Source organism: Microtus pennsylvanicus, chromosome 14 (assembly GCF_037038515.1).
Source record: "Microtus pennsylvanicus isolate mMicPen1 chromosome 14, mMicPen1.hap1, whole genome shotgun sequence".
Taxonomy (NCBI): domain Eukaryota; kingdom Metazoa; phylum Chordata; class Mammalia; order Rodentia; family Cricetidae; genus Microtus; species Microtus pennsylvanicus.
The window spans coordinates 14,895,006-14,918,056 of NC_134592.1; the positions used below are offsets into that span (position 1 = coordinate 14,895,006).

General features: G+C 51.3%; 1 protein-coding gene and 1 long non-coding RNA gene across 4 annotated transcripts in view; one reads left to right on the plus strand and one right to left on the minus strand.

Annotated features, from left to right (window-relative positions):
* Positions 1–270: 270 nt before the first annotated feature.
* Positions 271–15,885, minus strand: LOC142835087 (uncharacterized). Of its 3 annotated transcripts, none has more exons than XR_012907740.1 (4): positions 15,052–15,885; positions 14,313–14,368; positions 6,944–7,177; positions 271–4,383 (listed from the first exon to the last, which is right to left on the minus strand). It is a non-coding gene; the product is annotated as an uncharacterized LOC142835087 (long non-coding RNA). The 3 variants fall into 3 exon arrangements; XR_012907741.1 differs by having other exon boundaries at positions 6,944–7,180; XR_012907742.1 differs by lacking the exon at positions 14,313–14,368 and having other exon boundaries at positions 6,944–7,180.
* A 6,348-nt stretch (positions 15,886–22,233) lies between these two features.
* Asb2 (ankyrin repeat and SOCS box containing 2) overlaps positions 22,234–23,051 on the plus strand; it is a 37,305-nt gene continuing 36,487 nt past the window's right edge. Inside the window, exon 1 of the mRNA XM_075947455.1 lies at positions 22,234–22,685. The gene's annotated coding sequence lies outside the window, so the exon portion shown is untranslated. The remainder of the gene's footprint in view (positions 22,686–23,051) is intronic.

Consider the following 23,051-nt stretch of genomic DNA (forward strand, 5'->3'; position numbering starts at 1 on the left):
ATGCTAGGCTCCAGAGAAGAGTGAGGAGAGAGGAAAGGAGGAGAGGAGGATGCCAGGGCAGCCACCCAGTCACTCAGCCACACAGCCAGCCATAGAGTAAGAACAGAAAAAGAATATAGAGAATAAAGAAAGATGTATAGAATAAAAAGCCCAGAGGCAAAACATAATTAAAGAGAAACTGGATAATTTAAGTTATAAAAGAGGGCTAGAAACAAACCAAGCTAAGGCACAGCATTCATAAGTAAGAATAAACTTCCTTGTGTTTATTTGGGAGCTGGGTGGTGCTCCCCCCAAGTAAAACAAACAAACAAACACGAACCTACAGTCAAGTGTCTTATCAGAAGGTGCACAGCTTGCTAGTGGCAGAAGTAGATGCCCAGGAGTCTGGATTCTTCTGTGGTCTCCTGAATGCGACTGTCTGCCTCTTCCCACTGCTTCTTTCAGAAAGAGGGGTGCTCATAGCTCTTGTCCCATCTCCAGCTATACATAGCATGATCCTGGGTGCCTCTGGGTGACTGAATGGGTTTGAGACCTACAGACTTGGTGGGGCTTACGGGAGAAGTTTGAGATGCCCTGACACCACCGTACTCTTTCTTCCCTTACGCTGGAAAGGTGACGAAATGAACACATAGCAGACATCTAGACAGATGCCCCTTACTCAGAAATTACATTTGGTTATAATGTGAAGAGGCTGTGAAATCCCAGGGACTGCCAATTACTTGAACTTCAACAGGAAGAGCTGCCCCCGAGCTGAGCCACACAGCAAAGGGTGAGAAAGCCTTCGCTCACTGCTGCTGCTGTTCCTGGGACTGTCCCCTCTAGGCAGAGGGAATCAGGATTCTAGGCTCCAGTGCTTCTCCTGAGCCTGAATTAACTGATTTGAGCCTGTGCTAAAGATGGCAGACAAGACGGTGCCTTCAGAGTGCTGCTGAGCGCTGGATCGCACTATGACTAAAACCCACTCTTTTCACCAGACTTGTCCTGGTAGAGGAGCCAAGCATTTGACAACCTCAACTCCCTACTCAGTGACAGCAGTCAAGACAGTATGGTTTCGGTGCAAGAAGAGCGAGACTCAAAGGAACAGCATCTGGAGACCAGGGTTGGGGAGGGTGGAGGCAGGGGGTTTGCTATGTTAACAGACGCTACTAACATATCTTTCAGAGGTGATGAAATGTTCTTGAATTAAATCGTATAATTTTGACTCCACTGGCAGCGTTAAGGATATACTTTAGAGACGTACATTTTTATGCTTTGTGAATTATATCTCCAAAAGCTTAAAAAAGCAAATCCAAGCTCTGTCGTTGGCTGAAGCCAACCTGATAACATTTTTCCCATTGACAGTGGCTCAGTGGGAGGCGGTGAGATGAGGCAGCCTAGGGCCCTTGGCCAAGCTCCTGAGGAGGGAGTCAAGGCTCCTGTAGTCACCAGAATGCCCAACTCGAGTGCATTCACGTGTCCACCTGTGTGTCCTCTTGCGTCCCCATCTTCGTGTGTGTGTGTATGTGTGTGTGTGTGTGTGTGTGTGTGTGTGCCTCACACGTGTTGACAGGAGTGCAGCAAGCAAGGGAAATGTCATATTCAGGTGGCATGGGTGTTGTGGTGTTGGTTGGCCATGGTGGTCTCCACATAAAGACCAACAAAGGCAACAGTACACCTCTGCACCCTCTCCCAATCCCCTTCACCTATGCGGTGCTTGGGTTTGTGGTACAAGAGACTGTTTTAGTTACTATTGCTGTGATGAAACACCATGCCCAGAAATAAACTGGGGAGGAAAGGGTTTATTTTGCTCACAGTTCCATAGAACAGTTCATTACCAAGAGCAGGGAGGGCAGGAACTCACAGGGCAGGGCCTTCTCCCATCAATCATTAGTTAAGACAATGCCCTACGGATTTGCGTGCAGCCCAATCTCATAGAGCAGTGGTTCTCCACTTTTCCAGTGACCCCCAACCATAAAATTATTTTCATTGCTGTTGGAGGTCTGGTGCTAACCCAGATCCTCAATCATTTCTCTAAGCCAGACTCCAACATGAACTATGTCTCTATGGACTGGCATGGAGGAGACGGGAATAAAGACATGACTCACATGGTTTCATCGGGAGGAAGATTCTCAGAGATCCCTCATGATATCCTGAGTTCACATTTTGAAGAGTTCTCCTGCTTTATTTTCCAAACAGTCTGCATACCATAACTTAACTGAGGGTGAAATATATTAGCATTCTGTTTCCTAGGTAACCAGGTGAATGGCCTTTTATCATGTCCACAGCTACCTGTCTGCTCTGTATGCTATTGCAAAGAAAGGAGCAAAACACCCTGACCTTTTGGTAGGTTAGCGACAGCCTGCCTGGCAGGACCCATCTCAGGTGTGTCTATGGCTTGGCTGCCATGCCATATAGAAATATGGGCCTACACACTGCTACTCCATAACTGTAATTTTGCTACTGTTATGATGTTGAAGGAGCTGCTCTCTCCCATCATTATGACTTGTAATGTAAATATCTGTGTTATCTAAGGGTCTTAGGGGATCTCAATGGGGGGGTCGTGACCCACAAGTTGAGAACCACTCTATTAGAGACATGTTTTCTGCATCCTGCCTCTTCCCATAGTCATAAAATAATCACTCAGAGGCTTAATATTAACTCTAATTATTTGGATGATGGCTCAGGCTTATTACTAGCTAGATCTCACATACAAATTAACTCATATCTATTAATCTGTATACCACTTTGTGGCCCATGGCTTACTGGTAATCCTCTAGCATCTGACTCCCCTAGCAGCTGCTGGCATCTCCCTCCGCCCCACCTTCTTTCTCCCCGTATTTGGCTTTCCCACCTAGCTATATTCTGCCCTGCCATAGGCCAAAGCAGTTTTGTTCATTAGCCAATAAAAGCAACGAATATTAGCAGCATGCAGAAGGACATCCCACACCAGTCTTTACCACCTCTCACTGTGACATCTCTTCTTCAGCTGGCACAGTCGGATCTTCAGGCTCTGGGATGAGGGAGGTGGGGTCATCTTGGCCTAGTGGATGCTCTATGGTATCCACCCAGCCTGGTCCTGCCCAGAGGACCCTATATTGCTATGGTTTGAGTGGGTGGACACTCAAGGTCCTGGGAGATGCAGGACAGGGTCAGAGATGCAGCTGAGGCCTAGACACGCTGGATGCAGGGGTGTGCTAGGCACACCACCCACCCAACCAGGTCCAAGGATGTGAATTAGGAACCGACATCATTCCCTGATGTTAATTTGCAAATGGGAAGAATAGCGTGTCCGAGATGCTCCCTAAAGCTTGGTAACACGTCAGGCTTTCATGCAGTGTTCTTAACTCACCATTAATCAGTGGGTAGAAGTCGTAATGAATTAAAAAATGAGACTTTAGGGAAATACAAATATAACCGTGAGCTCTGTGGGAAGTGTCCTGCATGGACACAGGATGCTCTCCAAAGAAGATATCAAGTGGTGCAGTTCCACATCACTACCACTAGGGGGCAGAGGCTCTGCAAATATCCCACTGTTCTGATCTGGAACCAAGCAACCTGCCAACCTTTCTTCTGGTTCCTGGTGGCAGTGTAACCGGGCAGATTCTCTCACCTGCAGTCGTCACACTCTGGCAACAATTCTTACTATCACATAACCAGAAAGAAGAAAACGGGGAAAAAGTATTTTTAAACATCATCCAAGATCTCTCATGTGTTGTCCCCATTTGACACACAAGGAAACTGAGGCTCAGGAAGGATACAGATGAGCCACATAGACAGTCAGTGACTGGACTTGAATCTAGGGAGACAGCCTCACCCAGACTTTCCCCAGGTGCAGAGAAAAAGGGTTTCCAACGCTTTGGTTCAAGTGGAGTGGTCCAGACTTCAGGTACTGCGTACGGGCACCACAGTCCTGTGGCTCTCTACTAGAGGCTCCAGGCTCTGGAGGGTGGCCTGTTTCATCCCAGAGAGGAGCTCCTGGTGCTGCTGGGGGTCCTGAATGGCTGTGAAGAGCTTGCCACAGTGTTCCACCATGATATCCACCGAAGCCGCCTGGGATTCCTTCCCATCTCGGCAGCCCGTGGAGATGGAGCTAAGTGAGGTAGGTGGATGTCCCCTCAGAGGCCTTGCTGACAGAGGGGAATTCTGCACAGAGCCCCAGAGCTGAGTGGAGCTAGACAGTCAGACCGGGTGTGCTCCAGAATAGTAGGGCAGAGCCACTGTCCCGCCTCGCATCCTCGACAGAAGCCTGGGCACAGGAAAAGCCACTTGGGGGCTGAAGACACATTGGGAACTTGCCGTACAAAGACAGAGATGGCAGAGGAGGACCAACAGGCTTAGGGAAGCTGAAAGAAGGGCACAGGCATGTCCCGTTGGAGGGAGCCGGTTCAGTGGGTGCTGTGTCCGCTGCAAGGAGACACGTGACCTCGGCTCATTGATCAAGGCACAATTCCGTATCTCCCACCAGTCCCTGAAGCTTCAGTGCAGAAGCTAGCCACCCTGAGCCTGCCATGCAGGACAGTGATGGCAGCTTTCTGCCCAAACACACCTGCCTGCTGAACCCCACCAGAGATCACCCGTGACACCTTGTCACCTCCAGGGCAGACGCAGTCTTTCAGAACCCTTTCCAACCTCATAACCCTCACTGTAGCATGAGGACAGTGGCTAGGAAACCAGATGGGAGTTTGAGCCCGAGCTCACTACTGCCAGCCCAGCTGAGTGACCTTGGGCAAGGTCCTTACCCTCTCTGTGCCTCAGAGCTTGTGAGAAGATTCGAGACAGCCTAACTAGCACAGAGGAAATGTTCTATATGTGCTCATTTTGTTTCTGCTGTTGTGATAAAATACTGGCAAAAAAAAAAGTTAGTCCATCACATAGTGAAGTCAAGACAACAGGAACTTAAACCCTCACAGCAGATCTGTGATCAAAAGCAGAAAGAAGTGAACACGTGCATGCTTCCTGCTTTGCCTACTCACATAGTTCAGAACCTCCTGCCTAGTGCCTAGGGAGTGATGCTACCCACAGTGGGCTGGGTCTTCCCACATTGTGGATTGTCTTAAAGCAACCAAGACACCCCCATACCCCCACAGAGACATCTACAGGCCAACCCGGCCTAGACAGTTCATTCACTGAAGTTCTCTTCCTGGGTGATTCTGCGTTGTAACAAGTTCACAATTACAGCTCACCATCACAGTAACAATTCTGATTTTTGATGACGTTAGAATAATTATAGAAATACATGTTTTATGTGCATTTATTTGTATAGCTATGTATGTATGCTCTCTGTGTGTGTGTGTGTGTGTGTGTGTGTGTGTCTGGTTATCCTTCCCCTTCCCACATATCTATTACCTCCTTGCTGCATAGAAAGAGAAGTCAAGAGCCTGAGACCCCACCAGAGGTCAACAGATACTGTCACGAGGTACCTAACCCAGGTACCTGGCCTTTTTCCTCTATAGTTACCATGGTACCATTGACCTCTGTGTGTCTGCACTCAGAGCCAGGCAGCTGGGTGCTCAGACAGACACATGCAGTGCCTCATGGCTGACCAGAACCACACCTGGGTGCCCAGCACATCACGAGGCTCAGTCTTGACTCCCCAGGGAGCCCCTAAGCTAAGCATTGTTCCAATAGGTGGGTCAGAGCTCAAGGGCTGAGGCCTGGGTAAGATCTGGCTTATGACCAACTGTGGCTGAGATATGATCTCTGTGGGACCACTAAGTACCCCAGATCAGCCATTGTGAATTCTGTTTTCTTATTCACATAATCTGGAAAGGGGAAGGAAATCCCACAGTGGGGCTCCCAAGCCACCATGGGTCCAGTCTCTCTGAGAATCCCAAGTCATCAGAGGCACCAGCGACAGATGGATCTTTGCTTTGCAAATCTGCTCACAGCTAGGATCTGGTGGCTCCCACCTGTATCCTAGCACTTGAGAGTATGAGGCCAGGTGATGGTATGAATCCAAGGATAGCTTGGGCTAACTACACAGTGAGATATGATAATCTTGGGCTATAGTGTGAGACTCTGTCTAAGGGGGGGAGCAGAGAGGGTGAAGAAGGAGGAAAAAAGAGAAAGAAAGGAAGAAAGAAAGAAAGAAAAGAAAGAAAGAAAGAAAGAAAGAGAAGAAAAGAAGGAAGAATGGAAAGAAGGAAGAAAAAAGAAAAAAAAGGAAGAAAGGAGGAAGGAAGGAAAGAAGAAAGGAAAGAAGGAAGGAAAGAAGGAAGGAAAGAAGGAAGGAAGCTGTGTGCTATCACTTGTGGCTTCAGGAGAGTGAGATCCAGGTTTTCACTTCACAGGTTGGGTTTACCGACAGCCATTTGCAAACCCTGCTTCATGGTGGGGATACTCAGCTCCCAGAGCTTGCAATTGGGCAAAGGTCTGAGGTCAAAGCAGAGTTGAGGATGAAGGATTGTGCCCTTGTCCCCCCACCTTCAACTCCCCTGTGTCTTGATTTACCTTAGGATTCACTTCCTTCCTTGACCTTGACTTCCCTGGGGCATTTTTGCCCCATGATAGGGCAGGGCTTGGGCAGAACAAGACCAGAGCCAGGGCATGAGGGCCAGGGATGAAGCAGAGGCATGGCATGACAGGGTCAGGGCAGGGTAGGTGTAGGGTAGGGCATGGCAGGAGCATAGCAGGGCAGGACAATGCAGGGCATGGATACAGTTGGGGTAGGGCAGGGCAGGGCAGAGGCAGAGGCAGAGCAGAGGCAGGGGCATGGCAGGCAAGACCAGGGCAGGTCACGCAGAGCCAGGGCAGGGAATGGAAGGCATAACAGGGGAAGAAAGGGGGCAGCTATACAACAGGGTCAGGACAGGGGTAGGTTCTGGGCAGGGTATGGCAGGATCAGGTCATGGCAGGGGCAAGGGCATGGCATGGAAGGACCACAGCAGAGGCAGGGCAGGAGATGGCAGGGGCAGGGGTCTAGCAGGTCATGGCAGGGCCAGGATGTGGTCAAGGCAGCTCTTACCTGGCTAGAAGCTGGATAAGCTCCTGCCACAGCAACTCTGGGTCCACGTGCTCATACTCAGGACTGCCGAGGCCAGCTCCCTGGGCTGCATATGTTGTTCTTAGCAGTGTGCCTCACCACCCCAGGTCATGCAGGAGCCAACCAAGGGCCACGTAGATCTAATCAGAGCAATGATGCTGGTTGCTTCCTCTCTTGGTCCTCCTGGCAGTTCTTGGGAGTCTGGGCTAGCACGTCCTCCTCAGAGAAAGGGAAACAGAGGCTCAGAGATGGTCAGTGGCCAGCCCAAGATCACACAGCAGGGCTGGGTCTAGACTCAGGCTCACTACTTCTAAGTCCAGGACCTTTGAGGTGCAACCAGCTCAGAAATTCTGGGAGTGCCGCTCTGTTATGGCATCGCTCTTCTCCCTGCCACATAACTGGTATGGCCCCATCAGTCCCCAACTCTAGGACACAAGGAAACCTAGGGGGCTTCTAACAGGTGTTGGCTTCTAAGAACCTTCAGAAGAGTCTTAGGGTGAGAGCAAACTAGTTCAGAGAGCCGCCAGATTCCACTGTCTCTGCCCTGGGTCCTTTACCCACATGCTGCTCATCCACTGCTCAGTGAGTTCACGCAGAAGGTAGAGAGGCCAAGAGAGATCAGAACAGGGCCACTTGAAGCCAGCTATGGCCAAGGCCAGAAGACAGTGCATTACAGAAAGTCTTCATAACAGTCTTGCCAACCGTGTCCTGGCCAGAGACGCTGTGCCATGTCCCCATTTCACAGTGTGACCTATCTTGGTTATCTATTGGGGCACCCTGTGCAACAGGGTCAGCAGAAAGGGAAGGTGGAAGGTATGCTACTCAACTCTTCCAACACCCAGCATCTGGAGGATGATGTGGTCCAGAGGCCTCCCATTAGCTCTGGGTTGTGACATCACAGTACTGGAGGAACCAGCCCTCCCGTCTCCACTCTGTCCAGTGCTGGGCTTACAGGCACAGGTGCATGCCCGTTTCTGACTCCCTACAGCACCATGGAGGGTACCCTACAGCGGAAGCTGGATTATTGATGGTCTTCTAGCTTTCTTCACCCATCTTTTGGTTCAGTTCCCAGGAGAGGAAGAGGAGGAGGCTAGGGCACTGTGTATCATGCAGTCATGGGGAGGGTGGCTCTAATACCTTAAGTGGGGTCCCAAATCCTTCTGGCCTATGCTTTCTCTTCCACTCTGCAACCAGGGTTTCAGTGGCTACAGCCTAGTCATTTCCCAGAGTACCCTGATCCAGATTTGGGGTGCAGCATAGTTCAGGACAGGGAGGGGTGGCAGGAAGCCTCAGGACCTACTGTGAGGCTCCAGAAGCTGTTGTACTACTGCAAGGGTCTGGGCCGGGTGCCGTCCTAGTTCATGCTACCACAGGAAGGTCTCCATTCACAGCTATGATGTGAACATCACAGCCTCTGGGGGAAGCCGTGGCCCAGGGAAGACAGGCAAAGAGGAGGCAAGAGCTTGGGCTGGGTCAAAAGAGAGAAGATTGAAAAGCAGGGATTGAGGCAGTTGTAGAAGCTGGGTCCTGTTCGGGACAGCAGCCTGTGTTGGAGGAGAACCCGTGACTGATGGGTGGAGGCAGTAGGCCGAGGGTTGGATTCCCTATGATTCTGAAGCCACACCCATCTCCCTTGCTTCACTGCCTCAACACCATTCATTAGCCCTGCCAGCCTAGGTGACCCCAAGCAGGTGTGGAGAGCAGGAACTTTCCACGGTTCTAGAGCCCCTAGACTGGACACAGTGGGGAAGTGTCTGTTCTGGCCTTGCACTGAGAGAGGAAAGTGTCCGTAGAGACAGAGACACCTTACTGGCTAGGGCTGAACCAAGATGGGTTAGTGCTGGCCTGTGTCGGGGTGTGTGGAGTGGTGGTGGAGACCCCAGCATTGCAGGGTCTGACGTTCTCTCTAGAGGATAGGAATGAGCAGAAGTTTGACACGAAGGGCATTCTGGCAACAGGAACAGCAAGACAAGAGCTCAGAGGCATGGGAGAGACCACACGGCTCCTGAGAGCCTTGGGCAGAATCTGAAAGGGCAGGTCAATGACAGGTGTGTGGCTTGGGCTGCGGAAGCTGGTCGCAGGAGCCTAGGGCATCAACAGCGATAGAAAGGGACCAGAGAGCTGTAGGAACAGAAGGATAGGGTGTAAGGAAGGCAGAGAAGCCATTAGACCACAAGGATCTAGGGCAGGCCCAAGAAGCAGGCAGCAGGAACTAAGGTGATAGCCCAAAATGTGCCCCTTTCCTATGCCAGCATTTTTATTTTCAAAACTAAAAAAACATCCAATTGGCTGATAGCCCTGGGTCTATAGCTTAACGAAATGTAATAAAGCTACCTGCATCGCTACACTTTGTTTGGGTCCCGGGTAAGAGGAGGGTCACTGAGCACAGCACTGTGCGCAGTTACACAACAGTCTGATGAGAGAAGCTGTCTAAGTGACTACCGGGTGGGTAACGCCTACCACACGGATACACTGAACAAAGGGAGGATTTGAATCTAGGCCTGAAAAGAATAGAGGTATCGTCACACGACCCAGGAGAAGGATTACATTTAAACTGTGTGAAGTGTGGACTTCTAAGGATTTCCATTTAACACAGTTGGGCACTGATAGACCATGAATAACCGAATCATAAGGTGGGGACCATACTGGTTACATGGATGTGATTATGGAGATTATGCTGGCCCATATACACAAAGCCCTGACATTAGTCACCATTAGTCACCATTATCCTGTCCCGTGAGGTGAAAACCCATCAGAAACTAGGAGGTTCTCGGAAAAAGCTGCTGGCACAGGCACACACCCACTTCCACCGCCATGGTGGTTCTGTGGTGAAGGTGGTGCCCAGCCTAGAATACTTCCCAGCCATACTGGAGAAAGGGCAGTGCTGTTTGGGTGCAATCCCCTAGTTTGACCCTTTCATTAGAACAGACCCCTAAGAGTCCACAAGAGGGCGCCTGTCTGCTTCCCCAGATCCCTGGAGGAGACCCAACCCAGGGCTACCACCCCTTCCTCTGAGCTGGGAAGAAGCTCCCTGGCCCTGTAAACTATGCTGCTTGGTGCTGGGACGAACATCCTGATCTGGGTGGCTTTTTACAGCTCCCTGGGTGGCCCAGACCCGGGCCTCTGTTTTATTATCACCTTTAGGGCTTTCAGTGTTCTCTGAAATCCTAATTGTGGGGAGAGACAGTGAGGGTGGTCTTTCCCCCTCCTGTGGTGCTGTGGTGGGAAGGAGGGGAGAGCAGGATATTCTGGAAGCCAAGGAGGGAGAGAGCCAAGACAGGAGACCAGTTCCTGTCATTGCTTCCAAAGTCCCAAGGCTGTGGATACCTCTGTGTGCTTACCCCGGAGCCAGAGATTCCTCAAGTGTGACAAAGGTCACAGACCCTCAATCTGAGGTAGAGAAGTTCCCCGGGCACATTGGGTCCTTCAGCAACAGAGCCCCTTTCCCTGGATGGCTTCCAAGATCCAGCCTGAGGGATCGAGGGGAGTCAGTGAGGATGGGGAAGGGAGTTCTCAATGCTGAAACAGCAGGGCAGAGACCAGGACAGTCACGGGGAACAGCCCCTGCCTATGGTGGGCAGGGCAAAGCACCGGAGTTCTGTCACCTGCTGGAGAAGGTCTCTCTAGAGCCTCTAGAGAGGATCTTCAACAATGACCTTGGACATGGGAGGCTCTGAGAAGCAGACAGCACCCAAGCTCTCCCAGACTTTGAACCTGCAGCACACTGAAGTTAGTCTGTGAAGAACCTCATGAGACATCAAGAATTCAAGGGCTGGAACTTCGGGTCTCCAAGTACTCAGTTGTTGCATCCGAAGCAAGGTCAAGATGAGTTTCACGGCTATCATTTAACTGTCTCAATTCCAAACATCCCAGTGCCAGGAGAAATTCAGATCTGACTAAAATCCTGAGGCTTCCCAAGAGAGGTGGGGGAAAGGAGGACCACCCACACGTCCCACTGAGCCTTCAAGGCCCTGGAAGCTGTCTGCTCCATACCTCCATGAACAGAATTCATCCGAGGGAGAGGCTCTGGGACCCTGAGACTGATATCTTTGGCTGGTGTACTTTACCCGGGACTGGACATGACCATGTGCCACGCATTAGCTCACAGTTCCTGTCCAACATGTGCTCCTTACTGAAAGTATGAAGTTGCCTGCATCCTTGACCTAGAAGCGCGGTGCTGGGCCTCAGCCAAGGTCAAGCGGCTATCTGGATCTTTGGAGAACAATCTATCTGACTCCCTGGAGTCTGCTGTAGCAGCTGTAGGTCTCTGACTGACTGAGGATGGAGCTGGACTCTGCATATAGTAGGCAGCTTCCAGGTGCTGCCCTTAGCCCACCCCCACTCTCCATACGGTCTGGGACAAACCATGGACCTGTGTCAAGATCCCATGGACACAGAGGAGCCATGAGACCAAGCACAGGTGATAAACTCTGGCCACCTGTTGGTAGCTGATCCTTGCTCTGTCTCCTCATGGGCCAATCCAGAGAGGGACTTGAGCGTCTCCTGTACAACTGGTGAGCATAGCGGATATTCGATGCCCTGTCCTTGTCCCCTTACCTTGACCACTGGGTACATACCTCCAGGCTTCCACGTGTCAGTCCTTGCCTGTCCGTCTGAAGTATCAGAAAGAAGACACAGTCCCAAGACTCAACTCTCAGTCACAAGCTATAGTGCCAATACCAGTTGCCCCCTCCTTTAACGGCACAGTTAAGGTGCTAAACCTATGGGGACTTATTTTGTGGTAATTCACCTGAGGACAGGCTCTTGTTTGGCTTTCCCTGCCTCACCTTCCTACCCTACAGTGTTTTGTGAAGTCTTTCTGTGGTCTGGACATGGTTTATTCCCCGAGGGCTCATGTGCCAGAGATGGATTTTATGTAATAGTGAGATAGTGTGCCCTTTAAGGAGCAGAGCCCAGATGGAAGTGGCTAGGTCATTAGGAATTCTGCCCCCAAGAGATTAACATGTTCCCATGAGGTCCCTGATTTCGGGAAGGAAGTGAAGGGAAAAGAATGAGCCTAACCCTTGGTGCCCACCCCCTCTGACTTTCCGTCATCTCGCCATGTATCTCCCTCTGCCATGCAGTCCCGCCACGAAGAGGCTCAACTGGGGGTCCTCACCGAAGGCTAGCCTGTGGGCTGCCCAGTCTGGGCCAGTCAGCTGACGACCATGAGAGTTTACAGATGGCCCAATTTCCAATGTTTGACTCTAGCAATGGACCGGGACTAATCTCTTCCTATGCACAGAGTCCTAGTCTCAGGGTCTGATTCTGGGGGAGTTCACTAAGGTACAGCCTGACATCTCACCGTCACGGCATCATCTAGGGAACAGAGGAATGTTCTTCTTCTAGGGCCTCCTTTCCCGTGCTGTTCTGTATTGTTAGAGGCAGCACAAGAGTGTGGGTGAGCCCTGCGGCGGCCACCAAACTGTTGTCCTTTCCTCCTGGGAACAGAGCTAGAGAGGCATTTTCAGCCTATCTGACGCGGTCTGTGTGAAGTGAGGCATTGTGGAATATTATCTAGGCAAAGATGTGTTATCTTTGTCTGTGCTGTGGAATATTACGTTAACCGTGTAAAGGCGTGTTACATCTGTTCATGCAGGATTTGTTTAATGATGTAAAGATGTGTGTTTAGTTATGTAAAGATGTGTTGCAGTTGTTTCGCCTTGCCTGCTTAAGGCACCTGATTGGACTAATCAAGAGCTGAATGGCCAATAGCCAGGAAGAGAGCGGATAGGTGGGGCTGCTGGGCAGAGAGAATCAATCAGAGGAGAGACCTAGGCTTCAGAGAAGATTGAGAGAAGGGAAGAAGAAAGAAAAGAACAGGGAGAAAGAAAGGGACAAGCCTGGGGCCAGAAGCCAGGCAGCAGCCAGTCAAACATGAGAAGCGGTGGAAGTAAGATACATAGGAGGAAAGAAAAGGAACAGAACCCCGAGCTGAAAGGCAGATAAAGCGAGACAGGTTAGTTTAAGGTAAAAGAGCTAGCTAGAAATAAGCCTACGTTAGGCCGAGCATGCAAAACTAGTTAAGTCTCCATTTCATGATTTGAGAGCTAGTTGGTGGCACAAAAGAAAAGGCCTGGTACAGTGAGGGTTGGAGAGAAAATGTCCTCTCCACTCTTGCCTCTTCCAACTCAACAGATGGTGATATCACAGCCCTGGGATGCCCACATCTCTCAGATGGCAGAGGCATCCACAGGAGCCGCGTGGGCCCTGAGTCCCTAAGGAGGGCCCATTGGCTAGTCAAGGACAGCCAGCGTGTGGGAACTTTCAAGTTAAACATCCCACAGCACTTGCACCATGAGGTCGTGGAGTTGGTTTGTCCCAGCAGCCAATCTTGATGAGTTCAGAAAGCCTGACCTTTGGTTCTGCCTCTGCCACTCACCGAGTGTTGTCAGCAGGCTGAGCACTGAACAGGTAAGAAACTGCGGCCTAGAGTCACGTGACTGGGTGGTGACTCCAAAGTCTGTTTACTCCCCACAGAGGGGCTCCAGATCTTCCCAATTCTGTCCTCCAGGTTCCCATGTGCCATATCACTGCCAGTGTCTAGGAACTGTCTCTGGGCCTGTCCCTATGATCTCAGGGCATTTGTGGGGCTGAAGCTAGGCTACTGGGGAGATGCTTTGGCTCTTTGGCCAGTCTCCTTACTACCCAGTCTCTTTAGTTCCCACCCCCACCATTAGGCCATGGTTCCTGTCTCCAGCAAAGCCTTTTACTGCCCTCATCAGAGAAGCCACTATCAGGCCCCAAAGAAACCCAGGACAAGGCTCACTCAGCACCTGTGGCCCCTTCTGTGGCCCCACTCCTACCCTAAACCTCTCCAGCCCATGATTCCTGTATAATGCAGTCATGTGTTTTCCTGGGGTTGCTTTTGTTCCTCGGCTCTTCTCTTGATCTCTTTCTCTCTCTTCCTCTTCTCTTCCTCTCCCACTCTTCCCTTCTCTCTTCTCTCTCGGCCCTGTTTAGTGTGGATCCACCCAGATGCCTCTGGCTGTACTCTCCCTCATATCTATAATAAAAACCTTCTCCTCAACCATACCTAGGAGTGGTCCTGTCCTTATTTTCACTCAGTCACCCACACTGTCTCCATGTTGCAGAGGCCTGGGCTTCTGGATCCACCTGTTCTGATACCAGGGTCACAGTAGTTTCCTGTGACCTAAGAGTTTCTTGCATATCATTCAGGACCCTAGAAGTGGGATTTTGATTGAAAACTGCTGGCTACCTAGGTAGGCAGTGATTTTGGAAAAGCAGCAGGTAATTGCTTAGTATAAGCATATCCTACGTGACTTCAGGGATATATTTATTCGACAAATAGTGCTTATCTGCAATTAAAACTTAACTAGGCATTCCGTACCTTTTCTGATGGTCCTCCTTCAAGATTTAGTAGGCACAGCAACAGAAGAGAAGTTACTGGAAAGGCAGATAATGTGCAGGGTCAAGGGTACTATGAGAGGGTGGTATCTCCGCAGGGACAGTGGTAGAGGGAAAGTCTACTGAGAATCTGCCCCACTGGAGCTGCAGCCAGGATAGACTGGCCCACTGACATAGCTCAGGGTAGACCCTTCCACTGACACAGCTCAGGATAGACCCTTCCACTGACACAGCTCAGGATAGACCCTTCCACTGACACAGCTCAGGGTAGACCCTTCCACTGACACAGCTCAGGGTAGACCCTTCCACTGGCACAGCTCAGGGTAGACCCCGTCCACTGGCACAGCTCAGGATAGACCCTTCCACTGACACAGCTCAGGGTAGACCCTTCCACTGACACAGCTCAGGGTAGACCCTTCCACTGGCACAGCTCAGGGTAGACCCCGTCCACTGGCACAGCTCAAGGTAGACCCTTCACTGAGGCAGCTCAGGATAGACCCATCCCCTGACGTAGCTCAGGGTAGACCCTTCCACTGGCACAGCTCAGGGTAGAACCCATCCACTGATACAGCTCAGGATAGACCCTTCCACTGACATAGCTCAGGGTAGACCCTTCCACTAACATAGCTCAGGGTAGACCCTTCCACTGACACAGCTCAAAGCATCACCCCCACCAGTATTCCCTGTTGGTTGAATCCAGACAGCAGGAAGCTTGGGGGTACCTTGGGCAGCATTAGGAGAGGCAGAGCCTGGGCCTGGCAGTTCCAGGGGACCAGCGTGGTCTGGAAGAAAGCTTGCTTGTTTAATCCTTCTTGGGTTCTGTCTCCTGATACTCACAGGGAACTAACCCTGCCAGGCCTGGTGCAGACAGTGAGCGTGGACAGAATCTCAGATGTCACCAACAGCTGGAGACCCACCAGTGCATCTGTCCATCAAGAGGCCAGAGTCAGGGTTCGTAGACAATGCCAGATGCCAGAGGACCTCCAGTCCCTCCACGGTCTTGCTTAAGTCACCGGAAGCTGATCTAGTTCTCTGGTTCTTTTGTCCTGAGATTTCTAGCACTGCTCCCCCACCCCCAGGGCCTGTCTTCTCCCACCCAAGGCCCTGCTCTAGCTACTGTCTCCACACAGACTGTCCCCCACCTCACGAGTCCCTAAACCTTTATCAGGTCCCAGCTAGTGGGCCATTCCTCTGCCTCTGAGTCCAGAAGAACCTTGTACTATCCATCATACGGTAAAAAAGAGGTTAATCCTTCTCTGTTTCCTCCTTCTCTCCCATGAATGCCGGGCCCTGACCCTGGCATTCCCAACACCCTCCCTGGGATGCAGCCCAACTCTGGATATGACTGCAGTGCCCACGTGGCCCCGACTTCTCAGGTCTACATTTGTCTCCCTTTCCTCTGCCTTCTGGCTACACCCAACCCCAAGAGGCACCCAGGAACTCCATGGTGCAGCAATGGGAACAGCCTACAGCCCACAAGCTGGATTAACCCACTTGTGCCAAGAATTATCTGCAAGATTAGGACAGCCTGTGAGAAAGCATCCAGTCGCCTTCCCTAGCCCTTCCATCCTGTCCCCGGTCCTTCCATACCCCTCCTCTCCATCTTCCTCACTTCTACTGTTCCTTTTCCCTGCCCCCAAGTCCCTCCATTCACTCTTCTTATTATCCCCTCTCCTCCCCTCTTCCCACCTCTTTGTCCCCATCCCTCCTTCCAATTATCTCTGCTTTCTGTGGAGTTGGGTAGGAACAACATCCCAGCAGCTGACACTGCTTCTGGCTCCCAATGGGGCTGTGACATTTGACATATGCTTTGAGGATAAAAATAATAATGGCCACATTCATTGGGTGCTAGCCTCAAGTAGTCATTGCCCTGGATGTCCTCGTTGGGCCCGCGGGCAATAAGGGGCAGGCGGGTGGGGCAAGGGTGGAAGCGCAGAGGAAGTCATTGCATTGACCCAGAGGCCTCCGCATCCCTTGCAATCAGCTGGAATCTGCTTCTGTGAGACTGTCTCCAGGCACAACAGTCCCTGTGCCGGACAGATACCTAGGTCAGAAACCAGGCCACTGGACACTGGGGCCAAGAGATGATCTAAGGCCGTGTGGCACAACAGATAGTTGATCCTGCTGGGGCAGGGTGACGCTAAATATAGGCCCAGGGACCTGAGGGCAGAACATAGAACAGCCAGCCAAATGGCCAGCCAGGAAGGTCCAAGAACAGGTTCTGCACCCATTCCGAATCAGCTCTGGTCCCTGGAGCCTGACTGATAGCTCTCTTGTATATCAGGACATCAGCCTCTTAAGTGTGCCCCAGCTGTCATCACGCCAGGACTTGTGTGCCTGGTCACATGCCCCGCAGGGCCCGGCCAGGAACTATGACAGTGCAGTTTGGAGGGAAGGTTGGCGTGGGTGGCATCAAGAGAAGTGTGAGGGAAAGGACGGTAGGAAGAAGGAGAGAAGAAAAAAGACACTTGAGCATCCCCGTCTCTGCCATTAGCTGGCTGAGCTGGAAACAGGGAGGCAGAGGCTGGGAAGTGCACACATCACCTCTGCCCTGGGGATGGGGAAGCCACACAGGTCCTCTTTCCAGCCATAGGTCCTTGAACTTTAACTGGGTCGTGCTCAAGGCCATGTGTGCCCAAGAGGGCAGGAGCGCCAGGATGGAGGGCTACAGGGCACATACGAGCCAACTGACCCTCACTCCGTGATAGTTGTGGAACGAGGAGCAATGATCTGTCACCCCAGCCTTCAAAAGTAATATTCTAAAACAATTACCCTCACTCTTAGCTTCCATTTTCCAAATGGTCAGGGAACCTTGATTCGATTGCTAATTTGATTCGATTGCTAATGGCTACAGTTAGGATCTTGATTGTTGTGAGCGTAGGCACAGCAGCAGGTGGCTGCTCAGATGTTCTCTGAGGCCCTGAGTTCAGGACCAGTTCCGGCTTTGTTCTGTGGCTCTGGGGACTGAGCATGGTGGACAAGCCCTCTACTGTCCAATCACTTGTTTAATTCTGGAAGGTAGAGCCCAGGCTGGCTTTAAATTCACAATCCCCCTGTCTCAGCTTCTGTAGTGTTTGTCTACAGGTGCGCCCCACCACCATCCCTATCACTTACATTCTGAACAGTTGACTGTGGACCTTCTCTCAATCCTCGGGGCTGCCGATGGCGGAAGGTCTGAGGAGAGTCACACAGAACTTTCCTGAAAGGCTAAGCCCCGGATTAGGCTGGAGGACTTCCCAGTGTGTCAAGGCACCTCACATACTATGTGGCTGTAAGTGTACATCCCACGTGGGCACGCAGGTGACTACCCATGCGTGCCTCCCCCACTCCCACCAGCACCAGGAGAGAGACGGAGAACTGCTATTTCTAGAAAACAAGGGACTTGGTCAGAGGCTTACTAAATCATATCCTGTCCCTTCACCATCTCTCACATACGCTTGAGGCTCCAAGTAGCTTTTTGTTTTCTCCTGAAGAATGAAAAGTCCATGCTCAAGGTATGTCAGCCAGGCTTGCTCATACTTGTAGGCATGAGTCTAATTGGACCAGAGCCCAGCAAGGCTGAGACCTATTTGGGGCCCCCTCCTGTTCTGAGGAGGACCCCACCTTCGTGATGATCACTGCTGGTTGGCTGTTGGGTCCTTCCACGTTGCTCTCATGCCATTGGTGACCTTCACAGCTGGTTTACAAGCCTTTCCGTGAGCCACCCAGTTATGTAACGGCCACAGGGCCAGACAATGCAAGCGCTCAGCACTTTAAGTCTTTATTCTAAAGGGTAAGCATGCACATACATATACTATACATGTATAACAAAATAATCACTTGTGTGTAATATACGTGATACTATGTACGTGTGTGTGTGTATATATATATAATGTTTAAGGGCATTATGTATATATAAAATTTAAATCTTGCAATTTTCCTATAAGCTGTGCATACTATTATTTCCCCTGTTCTGTAAATTAAAAAGCCAAGGCCCAGAGAGGTCAAATGAGTTGGTCACACAGCTAGCAAGAGCTGTATCTGGCAGATAACTTCAGGGTTGTGGCTCTGAGGCACCGGGCTTTACAGAGACATCAACAACCATCACCTTACAAACGATTCTGTGCTGGGAATGGCTCCAAGACTGGCTGTGTGGGAAGCAAGGTACAATAGCACTGACGCTCAGATTGTCTGGACTCACTGTCATTTACAACATGGACATTCCCAAGTGGAGGGCAACTTCCGACTTCCCAGATGTGGAGGTCTAGGTCGTCTCTTGGCCTTGCTGTGCGGTCAGGGTCCTGCCCATTCACTCAGTTCTGGTCTCCGAGTCTGTGGCATAATGGGGTTATCTAAAGGTGTTAGGAAAACCCAGCAGAGGACTGGAGTTTAGGCTCCCACAGGCTGGGTATTCCTCTGACTTCCTCAGAAAAAAGGTGTGATTCCTTGTGGAATGGAGACAACATGCCCGGGGCTCATCATGGCTGGGTCCGGAAGGTTCTCAGAGGGTCCTGTGACTTCGGGATAAAAATACCTTCCTCATAGCACCAGAAGGGATCCAAAGCCTCTTGCTCCTTCCCTTTCCATGTGCAGAGAATATTCAGCCCACCCTCAGCCTATCAAAATCTCTGGCCCTTCCATAGATCCCAAGATCACACCCATGACCCAGCATCCGCAACCCAGCAAAGTTCCACAAAAGGCCACGTCTGTCTGGCACCCCATGGTGGGTGCCACACCTCTGGCCCCTTAGGGGCACAAGGTTGAGGGTAGAAGCTGAAACCCACCGCAGCTGCCCTAATGCTGACTGTCCCTGCAGAGGTGCCAAAATGAGCGACAACTGCATGTTTAGAACTTGGTCCCTGCAAGCATGGCTCCATGGTGGCTGGCTAGACTGCTGCCTTCCTGCCCTCCCCCTGCTGAGTACTACAGGAGCTCCAGCGGATGTTCCCATGTAGCTAAGCAGTGATGGCAGGAGCTGCTGTGTCCCGCAGGACCAGTAGGGTCCCACGCAGCCTACCTAGTCCCAGGGGAAGGAGCTTCGCATTTTGCTCTTGCTTAGGGCCCTCACTCCAGCTGGTGAGCAAGAGAGCTCTGCTTGGAACGTATTTATATGTGTGGGAAACCTGTTCCCAGCAGCTAGCCCAGGCCTGTGGGCTGCTATGGGTTTAATTTTGTCCCTGAGTTCCCCAGGGTGGCTTAGGCACCATGAGATTAACCTCACAGGGGGCCAAGTGACTTGGCCAGCTGAAAAAACCAGCAGCCCCTGGAGTAACTCAGTCCCAGGCTCCCTGAAAGCCTTAGGCCCCTGATCCCTGAGCAGTGGAAGATGACTTCTCTTTTGCAGGTGGCTGTGGCCCAGAACCATTGCCTGCTCAATCCTGGGGGCAACTTGAGCTCTGAGATCTTGTTAAATCCCCCACAGTCAAGGGGATTATCTTACCCCTTCTCTCAAAAAACGAGGTTGTAGCTGGACTAGGGTTATCTTCCCCCGGGGCCCATCTCGGAAACCGAGAGTGAAGTGGGCTTTTGCCCCAGCAGGGTGGTCATGTCTGTGTAAGGCTACTTTAGTACATTCCTGAGCAGCTGGCAGGGTGGGGGAGGGGAAGGCACCATAGTGTTACTTTGGCAGTCCATCAGCAGGGAAAGTGGGCTCCCTCTCTGGCGTTCCCCTTGACCTCTGAGGACCCTGGTGCTTCCTTCCTTCAAACCCTCTCACAGTGCCCTCTCCTCTCTCCCAGGACCAAGTCTTTGCTCTTTCCTGATCTCCCTTTTAAGCACGTTTAAAGCCAGGCTTGGGCTCTTGTTTGCTTCTCCTCCTCTTGATTATATAAAACCAAAATAAATTTCTGTCGAGGTAGCGAGAGGCGAGCCAGGACATCAGGCTACTGGGTGCTTAATTTAGCTGTGATGTTCCACTCTGGGGCCAACTTCATCCTGGAGCCTTGGCACCGTCACAGCCCGGTTCTCATGGCCCCTGGCTGGCTCTTCTTCCCTGCACGGCAGCTCCTTCCATCCTTCCTGGAACAGGGGTCACTGGCAGAAAAAAGGGGGGATGGGTCCCGCAGGGGAAATCCCACATGTTGCACAGGGGGTTCTGGGGCCTTCTAGAGGCTCTTCCTCCTGCTCTCCTACAGGCTGATTCGTCTATGGCTTCTGCATCTGCTCCCATTCCACCCCCTTATGTGCTCTGAAAGATGGTTGCTAGAGCTACCCCTGGATCTTATTTGATGTTGGGGACCATGGAATGCTCTAGAAATCGCTAGTCGGTGCCGTTGGATACTCTGTATGATTACTCATCAGGGATACAGGTTAAAATGGCTACCTAGAACCATTAATGCCCACAGAAATAGCTAGTACTCAGATGTGAAAGCCCACAGGCTGGACGGGGTATGGAGTGACTAAAACCATGACCAGCACTTACGGTTACAAGTCAGCTAAGCGCCAGAGCCCTGGGCTGGGGAATCAGAGGGGCAGTAGTCAGGCCCTGCCCCAGCGTTCTTCTGTCTGTTGGGCTATACTGCCTGTCTTCCATATTGAGTCAGGTACTCAAACCTGCCTATGTCTCTGGAGTGTCTGTAGGACACTGGCATCTGAGCCCACGGACCACAGTTTTCAGGGTACACATTGTTCTACCCCTCTTTGCTGAGTGAACCCAGTGGAGTCCCAACAGCTCTCTGGGTCTCAACTGGGAAACAAGGGCTCTAGGCCCAGCATCCAAGAGCCCTGGTTGGAAAGGTTTCCACACTCGTGAGACTAGGGAGCTTCTGCTCTGTTGAGAACTGTGACATAATTGAGAAGGACATCCTACCGTGACCTGGCAAAGAGAGTGAAATCGAATCCTGGTTTTTGTTAGTTTGTCTTTTTGAGACAGGCTGCACCTTTACTGGCTGAGCCATCTTGGTGGCCCAACACATCAAATATGCAGACGAAACTCAAAAGCAAAGAAAAAAACTCCCAAGCTTGAAGCTGGCTTTTTAGTAGATAGTTGAAGTTGGCCCTGCATCTTAGAAGGCCCAGACTTCAGAGACATGAAAATACCTTCTCATTTCATCCCATGGTTTTGGATTTTTGTTGTTGTTGGGGTTTTTTGTTTTTGTTTTGTTTTTGTTTTGTTTTAGATAGGCTCTCACTTGATATACCTGGCAGTCCTGGAACTCACTCTGTAGACCAGGCTGCCTTTTAACTCATAAAGATCCACCTGCCTCTGCCTCTGGGGCACAGGGATTAGAGGTACGTGCCACCACACCTGGCCCATCTTATGATTTTGAGGGTCAGGCTGTGTGTGTAATTGGCTGGGCCACCTGTCGAGATGGAGAAGCGTCCACTGTTAAAACAGGTCCCCACTCACTGTCTGCAGCCATCGTCTTCCCTGTCCACTCTTCTCCCTCAGCAGCTGTTCTGCCTGGGCCCCTGGTTGTGACACACAGGGACATTCTCACAACATGGCAACTACAGATTGTCCTCTCCAGGCGACATGTCTTCTGTCTCCTATTGCTAAGTACATGGCAAAGGACACAGGGAAATCCAAAGGAGAAGAGGGAACGGCCTCCTGCTTAGCATACCTATTCCAGAAATGATAGCTACTCTTTCGCAGACCTGGGGGTAGCAGGTCCCTTCTGTGACTGACCCTGTCCAGAGTGGCCTGTTGCTGTGCGTTCACTGGTCTCTTGGCTTGGGCTCTGCCCTGTGTCCTTGGCTCCACCGCACAGCATCCAATTCTGGGTAGCTGGTGTTTCCAAATGTTAGTCTTGGCCACCTGCTGCATGCCTAGCACCGAGCCTTGATTTTTCTCAAGGATCTTACGTAGAACCCTTTATGTACCCTCCCTCATCCGGTCCTTCTTCCTGCCTCCCCCTTTGGTCTCTCCTTACACATCCTTTCCCTCTCCCTGTCTTTTTATCCTCTTTCCAAATTCTGTGTCTCTTTGTGTTCCCTCTCTGTCTTGTCTTCCTGCATCTCCCTCCTCTCTAGCTCCCTCCTGGGTAGTTCTAGAAACATACCCATATATGGCCTCCATGTCAAGGATCACAAATGATGACATCACGTGAGGGCCGAAGCCCGAGATGCTCTCTGAAGCGGGAGTCTGTCTCCTGTGCCCCCAGAGGAGTGGAAGGCGGGACCACAGCTTCCTCGGTGCAATCTTTGGAAGGGAAATCTGAGAGTCATAACATCTTATAGCTTGGCTTGCCATCACGGTCATGCGGTGGGCCCGAAATAAACTCCCTGCTTCAAAGGAAAGTGTTTCAGAACGGCCTGGCCCAGCAGCTGGAAGCTCAGGGCCAACACAGGAGGCAAACTCAGGGAGCATGTTCTGAGTTCTGACAGTCAAGAAAATCTTTGTTTCCTAGACCTGTGTCCCTGCCACAGAGCCTCACAGGTAATGCATGCTTTCGGCTTGGTCACAGGCACTTTCAAAAGAATCGCTGGGCGGGCTGGGACCTGCAGCTTCAGGACTCCCCGAGACCTGTAGCCAAACTGTGCCCATGCCTCTCCCTCTGCCCCTTCTCTCCAGCTCTGCACACACTGGAGACTTTGGGTCTGGTGACGGGGAACCAGCACTCTGCATGCACGGTAGCTATTCTTCCGGAGGACTCCAGCTTAGAGTGCTGGGTGCTTCTAAACATGGACGTGCGAGAGGAGTGAGCAGCAATGCTATTTATCAGTGGGTGCACAGGGTCTCTGTAATGTCTGTGTTAGATAGGTGGCTTCTGAAGGTGCTTCTAGGCTGAGATAATGAGAGCTG